Source organism: Heptranchias perlo, unplaced genomic scaffold, assembly GCF_035084215.1.
Source record: "Heptranchias perlo isolate sHepPer1 unplaced genomic scaffold, sHepPer1.hap1 HAP1_SCAFFOLD_1519, whole genome shotgun sequence".
Taxonomy (NCBI): Eukaryota; Metazoa; Chordata; class Chondrichthyes; order Hexanchiformes; family Hexanchidae; genus Heptranchias; species Heptranchias perlo.
The window spans coordinates 20,001-27,500 of NW_027138773.1; positions in this window are offsets into that span (position 1 = coordinate 20,001).

Genomic DNA, 7,500 nt, shown 5'->3' on the forward strand with positions numbered 1-7,500 from the left:
TCGAGTGCCGGGTCTCGAAACGGAGCCGGGTCGGCCCAATTTAAAACGGAGAATAGAGTGCTGCCCTCTGCGGGTGAAAACCTGGAAGTACGTTGGTTAATGATTTCCAGTTCACCCCGCTTGGTCAGGCCCACTCGGAGGCGGATAACTCCGGAACGCCGAGGCCGATTTCCTCCGGGTATGGCTCGTTGCGTGCGGCAGGAGGCGGCGCAGCGTACGGTACCGAGCACTCGGAGATGCGGTGCTGCCCGCCGGAGTGACAGCGAAAGGCTGCGCACCGCTTTCCGCCTGGTAACTCGGCGTCCGTGAGACCGACCGACTCCGCTTTAGCACCGGAGCTAGAGTGGGGCAAGGGGCACCGAAGGGTACCGGAACGATCACGTTCGCATACCGGGAAGTCGAGTGACGGGCCGCTGAAAGCGAGCAGGGTGCCACCGCTCGGGGCCCCGGTTTGTCCGTCCCACCCGGAGGCCCATATCTCCGGAAGGCACAGGCCGATTTCCTCCGGGTATGGCTCGTTGTGTGCGGCCGGACCAGGCGCAGCGGACGGTACCGAGCACTGGGAGGTGCGATGCTGCCCGCCGGAGTGACAGCGAAAGGCTGCGCACCGCTTTCCGCCTGCTAACTCGGCGTCCGTGAGACCGACCGACTCCGCTTTACCGCCGGAGCTAGAGTGGGGCAAGGGGCACGGTTGAGTACCGGAAGGATGACGTTCGCACACCGGGAAGTCGACTAGCGGGCCGCCGAAAGCGAGCTCGGGGCCCCGGTTTGTCCGTCCCACCCGGAGGCCCATATCTCCGGAAGGCACAGGCCGATTTCCACCGGGTATGGCTCGTTGTGTGCGGCCGGACCAGGCGCAGCGGACGGTACCGAGCACTCGGAGGTCGGGCGCTGCCCGCCGGAGGTACAGCGAAAGGCTGCAAACCACTTTCCGCCGCCTCCCTCCGCGGGCGTGAGACCGACGGTCGTCGGGTTTAGTTCCGCGGCTAGAGCAGGACGAGGGGCAGCGAACGGTACCGGAACGAACCCGGTCGCACACCGGGAAGTCGAGTGCCGGGTCTCGAAACGGAGCCGGGTCGGCCCAGTTTAAAACGGAGAAGAGAGTGCTGCCCTCTGCGGGTGAAAACATGGAAGTACGTTGGTTAATGATTTCCAGTTCACCCCGCTTGGTCAGGCCCACTCGGAGGCGGATAACTCCGGAACGCCGAGGCCGATTTCCTCCGGGTATGGCTCGTTGCGTGCGGCAGGAGGAGGCGCAGCGTTCGGTACCGAGCACTCGGAGGTGCGGTGCTGCCCGCCGGAGTGACAGCGAAAGGCTGCGCACCCCTTTCCGCCTGCTAACTCGGCGTCCGTGAGACCGACCGACTCCGCTTTAGCACCGGAGCTAGAGTGGGGCAAGGGGCACCGAAGGGTACCGGAACGATGACGTTCGCACACCGGGAAGTCGAGTGCCGGGCCGCCGAAAGCGAGCAGGGTGCCACCGCTCGGGGCCCCGGTTTGTCCGTCCCACCCGGAGGCCCATATCTCCGGAAGGCACAGGCCGATTTCCTCCGGGTATGGCTCGTTGTGTGCGGCCGGACCAGGCGCAGCGGACGGTACCGAGCACTCGGAGGTCGGGCGCTGCCCGCCGGAGGTACAGCGAAAGGCTGCAAACCACTTTCCGCCGCCTCCCTCCGCGGGCGTGAGACCGACGGTCGTCGGGTTTAGTTCCGCGGCTAGAGCAGGACGAGGGGCAGCGAACGGTACCGGAACGAACCCGGTCGCACACCGGGAAGTCGAGTGCCGGGTCTCGAAACGGAGCCGGGTCGGCCCAGTTTAAAACGGAGAAGAGAGTGCTGCCCTCTGCGGGTGAAAACATGGAAGTACGTTGGTTAATGATTTCCAGTTCACCCCGCTTGGTCAGGCCCACTCGGAGGCGGATAACTCCGGAACGCCGAGGCCGATTTCCTCCGGGTATGGCTCGTTGCGTGCGGCAGGAGGAGGCGCAGCGTTCGGTACCGAGCACTCGGAGGTGCGGTGCTGCCCGCCGGAGTGACAGCGAAAGGCTGCGCACCCCTTTCCGCCTGCTAACTCGGCGTCCGTGAGACCGACCGACTCCGCTTTAGCACCGGAGCTAGAGTGGGGCAAGGGGCACCGAAGGGTACCGGAACGATGACGTTCGCACACCGGGAAGTCGAGTGCCGGGCCGCCGAAAGCGAGCAGGGTGCCACCGCTCGGGGCCCCGGTTTGTCCGTCCCACCCGGAGGCCCATATCTCCGGAAGGCACAGGCCGATTTCCTCCGGGTATGGCTCGTTGCGTGCGGCCGGACCAGGCGCAGCGGACGGTACCGAGCACTCGGAGGTCGGGCGCTGCCCGCCGGAGGTACAGCGAAAGGCTGCAAACCACTTTCCGCCGCCTCCCTCCGCGGGCGTGAGACCGACGGTCGTCGGGTTTGTTTCCGCGGCTAGAGCAGGACGAGGGGCAGCGAACGGTACCGGAAGGAACCCGGTCGCACACCGGGAAGTCGACTAGCGGGCCGCCGAAAGCGAGCACGGGGCCCCGGTTTGTCCGTCCCACCCGGAGGCCCATATCTCTGGAAGGCACAGGCCGATTTCCACCGGGTATGGCTCGTTGTGTGCGGCAGGACCAGGCGCAGCGGACGGTACCGAGCACTCGGAGGTCGGGCGCTGCCCGCCGGAGGTACAGCGAAAGGCTGCAAACCACTTTCCGCCACCTCCCTCCGCGGGCGTGAGACCGACGGTCGTCGGGTTTGTCTCCGCGGCTAGAGCAGGACGAGGGGCAGCGAACGGTACCGGAACGAACCCGGTCGCACACCGGGAAGTCGACCAGCGGGCCGCCGAAAGCGTGCTCGGGTCCCCGGTTTGTCTGTCCCACCCGGAGGCTGATATCTGAGGAAGTCCGAGGCCGATTTCCTCCGGCTAACTCGGCGGGCAATGTGTCCCCCCCCCACCATCTTCGGCTGATTACCGTGGCTGGACCGGATCAAGGAGCAACGGAACCGTGCCAGAACGACGTCGGTCGGACGGCGTGAACTGATAGTGCCGAGGCCGGAAACCGAGCCGGAAATGTGCACCGATTTATTGGTCCCACTCGCAGGCCCATATCTCCGGAAGGCCGAGGCCGATTTCCTCCGGGTATGGTTCGCTGCGTGCAGCCGGAAGGGGAGCAGCGGACGGCACTGAGCAGCCGGAGGTGCGGCGCTGCCCGCCGGAGCTGCAAGCGAAAGGCTGCGCACCGCTTTCCGCTGGCTAACTCGGCGGCCGTCAGGCCGACCGACTCCGCTTCAGCACGGGAGCTGGAGTCGGGCAAGGGGCACCGAAGGGTACCGGAAGGATCACGTTCGGACACCGGGAAGTCGAGTGCCGGGCCGCCGAAAGCGAGCTCGGGGCCCCGGTTTGTCCGTCCCACCCGGAGGCCCATATCTCGAGAAGGCACAGGCCGATTTCCTCCGGGTTTGGCTCGCTGCGTGCGGCCGGACGAGGCGCAGCGAACGGTACCGAGCACTCGGAGGTGCGGCGCTGCCCGCCGGAGGTACAGCGAAAGGCTGCAAACCGCTTTCCGCCTCCTCTCCCCTCGGGCGTGAGACCGACGGTCGTCTGGTTTGCTTCCGCGGCAAGAGCAGGACGAGGGGCACCGAGCGGTACCAGAACGAACCCGGTCGCACACCGGGATGTCGAGTGCCCGGCCCAAACCCGCTACCCCCCCCCCACCCGAAAGCGAGCCACGGTTTGTGGATTAAAAGTGAAGCGGCAAAGATTTGTAAAACAGCGTGAAATGATGAACCAGAAGCCCAAAGTAATGGTGGGAATAAAAGTTCCGAAATGTGAAATGGTGAACCAGAAGTTGTGTGAACTGTTTAACCCAAAGTGGCAAAAATGGATTAAAAGGGGTGAAATGATCGACCGCAAAGCAGGGCAAGCATTAAACAAAAGCAGCAGCATTTTTTAAAAAGGGACAAATGGTTTACCAGAATCCCAAAAGAATGCTCAGAGACTTAAGTGCCAAAGGGGAAATGGTTAACCAGTAGCTGGGTGAACTGTTTAACCAAAAGTGGGAAAAAGGATTAAAAGGGGTGAAATGATTAACCAGAAGGCGAAAGCAATGTGCCGCGTCAAAGTCCTAAAGGGGAAAAGGTTGACCATAAAGCAGGGAAATGATTAAACCAAAGCAGAAAAATTCAGTAAAAAGGGGCAAATGGTTAACCAGAAGTTGGGTGAACTGCTTAACCAAAAGTGGGAAAGAGGATTAAAAGGGGAGAAATGTTGAACCAGATGTCGAAAACAATGCGCGGCGATGAAGTCTGAAAGAGGAAAAGGTTGACCGCAAAGCAGGGAAAGGATTAAACAGAAGCAGCAATATCTTTTAAAAAGGGACAAATGGTGAACCAGAATCCCAAAAGAATGCTCAGAGACTTAAGTCCCAAAGGGGCAAATGGTTAACCAGAAGCTGGGTGAACTGTTTAACCAAAAGTGGGAAAAAGGATTAAAAGGGGTGAAATGATTAACCAGAAGGCGAAAGCAAAGTGCGGCGGCGAAGTCCTAAAGGAGAAAAGGTTGACCAGAAAGCAGGGAAACGATTAAACAAAAGCGGCAACATTTTTTAAAAAGTGGCAAATGGTTAACCAGAATCCCAAAATAATGCTCAGAGACTTAAGTCCCAAAGGGGCAAATGGTTAACCAGAAGCTGGGTGAACTGTTTAACCAAAAGTGGGAAAAAGGATTAAAATGTTGTGAAATGATTAACCAGAAGGCGAAAGCAAAGTGCGGCGGCGAAGTCCTAAAGGGGAAAAGGTTGACCATAAAGCAGGGAAATGATTAAACAAAAGCAGAAAAATTCAGTAAGAAGGGGCAAATGGTTAACCAGAAGCTGGTTGAACTGCTTAACCAAAAGTGGCAAAAAGGATTGAAAGGGGAGAAATGTTTAACCGGATGTCGTAAACAAGGTGCGGCGATGAAGTCGGAAAGAGGAAAAGGTTGACCAGAAAGCAGGGAAAGCATTAAACAAAAGCAGCAACATTTTTTAAAAAGTGGCAAATGGTTAACCAGAATCCCAAAAGAATGCTCAGAGACTTAAGTCCCAAAGGGGAAATGGTGTGAACCAGAAGCTGGGTGAACTGGTGAACCAAAAGTGGGAAAAAGGATTAAAAGGGGAGAAATGTTTAACCAGAAGGCAAAAGCAAAGTGCGGCGGCGAAGTCCAAAAGGGGAAAAGGTTGACAAGAAAGCAGGGAAATGATTAAACCAAAGCGGAAAAATTCAGTAAAATGGGGCAAATGGTTAACCAGAAGCTGGGTGAAATGGTTAACCAAAAGTGGCAAAAAAAGATTTAAAGGGGAAAAATGATTAACCAGAAGTCGACAACAATGCGCGGCGATGAAGTCTGAAAGGGGAAAAGGTTGACCACATAGCAGGGAAACGATTAAACAAAAGCGGCAAAATTTTTAAAAAAGTGGCAAATGATTAACCAGAATCCCAAAAGAATGCTCAGGGACTAAGTCCCAAAGGGGAAATGGTTAACCAGAAGCTGGGGGAAATGGTTAACCAAAAGTTGCAAAAATGATTAAAAGGGGTGAAATGATCAACCAGAAGTCGAAAATTATGTGCGGCGGTGAAGTCTGAAAGAGGGAAAGGTTGACCAGAAAGCATTAAACAAAAGTGGCAACATTTTAAAAAAATTGGCAAATGGTTAACCAGAATCCCAAAAGAATGCTCAGAGACTAAGTCCCAAAGGGGAAATGGTTAACCAGAAGCTGGGGGAAATGGTTAACCAAAAGTTGCAAAAATGATTAAAAGGGGTGAAATGATTAACCAGGAGGCTAAAGCAATGTGCTGCGGTGAAGTCCTAAAGGGGAAAAGGTTGACCAGAAAGCAGGGAAAGCATTAAACAAAAGCGGCAACATTTTTTAAAAAGTGGCAAATGATTAACCAGAATCCCAAAAGAATGCTCAGAGACCAAGTCCCAAAGGGGAAATGGTTAACCAGAAGCTGGGGGAAATGGTTAACCAAAAGTTGCAAAAATGATTAAAAGGGGTGAAATGATTAACCAGGAGGCTGAAGCAATGTGCCGCGGTGAAGTCCTAAAGGGGAAAAGGTTGACCACAAAGCAGGGAAAGCATTAAACAAAAGCGGCAACATTTTTAAAAAAGTGGCAAATGATTAACCAGAATCCCAAAAGAATGCTCAGAGACTAAGTCCCAAAGGGGAAATGGTTAACCAGAAGCTGGGGGAAATGGTTAACCAAAAGTTGCAAAAATGATTAAAAGGGGTGAAATGATTAACCAGGAGGCTAAAGCAATGTGCCGCGGTGAAGTCTGAAAGAGGGAAAGGTTGACCAGAAAGCATTAAACAAAAGTGGCAACATTTTTAAAAATTGGCAAATGATTAACCAGAATCCCAAAAGAATGCTCAAGAGACTAAGTCCCAAAGGGGAAATGGTTAACCAGAAGCTGGGGGAAATGGTTAACCAAAAGTTGCAAAAATGATTAAAAGGGGTGAAATGATTAACCAGGAGGCTGAAGCAATGTGCCGCGGTGAAGTCTGAAAGAGGGAAAGGTTGACCAGAAAGCATTAAACAAAAGTGGCAACATTTTTAAAAAAGTGGCAAATGATTAACCAGAATCCCAAAAGAATGCTCAGAGACCAAGTCCCAAAGGGGAAATGGTTAACCAGAAGCTGGGGGAAATGGTTAACCAAAAGTTGCAAAAATGATTAAAAGGGGTGAAATGATTAACCAGGAGGCTGAAGCAATGTGCCGCGGTGAAGTCTGAAAGAGGGAAAGGTTGACCAGAAAGCATTAAACAAAAGTGGCAACATTTTTTAAAAATTGGCAAATGATTAACCAGAATCCCAAAAGAATTCAGAGACCAAGTCCCAAAGGGGAAATGGTTAACCAGAAGCTGGGGGAAATGGTTAACCAAAGTTGCAAAAATGATTAAAAGGGGTGAAATGATTAACCAGGAGGCTGAAGCAATGTGCCGCGGTGAAGTCTGAAAGAGGGAAAGGTTGACCAGAAAGCATTAAACAAAAGTGGCAACATTTTTTAAAAATTGGCAAATGGTTAACCAGAATCCCAAAAGAATGCTCACAGACTAAGTCCCAAAGGGGAAATGGTTAACCAGAAGCTGGGTGAAATGGTTAACCAAAAGTTACAAAAATGATTAAAAGGGGTGAAATGATCAACCAGAAGTCGAAAACAATGTGCGGCGATGAAGTCCTAAGGTGGAAAAGTTACCCAGAAGGCAGGGAAATGATCAAACGAAAGCAGCCAAAAAATTATTAAAAGAGGGGAACTGATGAACCAAAAGATGAGAAACGGCCCGCAGAGACTAAGTCCAAAACGGGAACTGGTGAACCGGAAATGATTAACCAAAAACTAAGTCCGAAGAGGGAACTGGTAAACCAGAACTGAGTAACCAGATTTTTAAAATTAATTATAAATGGGGAAACGATTGAGCAAAAGGCGGAAATTAAGTCACAGGGACCAGGTCCGAAAGGGCAAGAG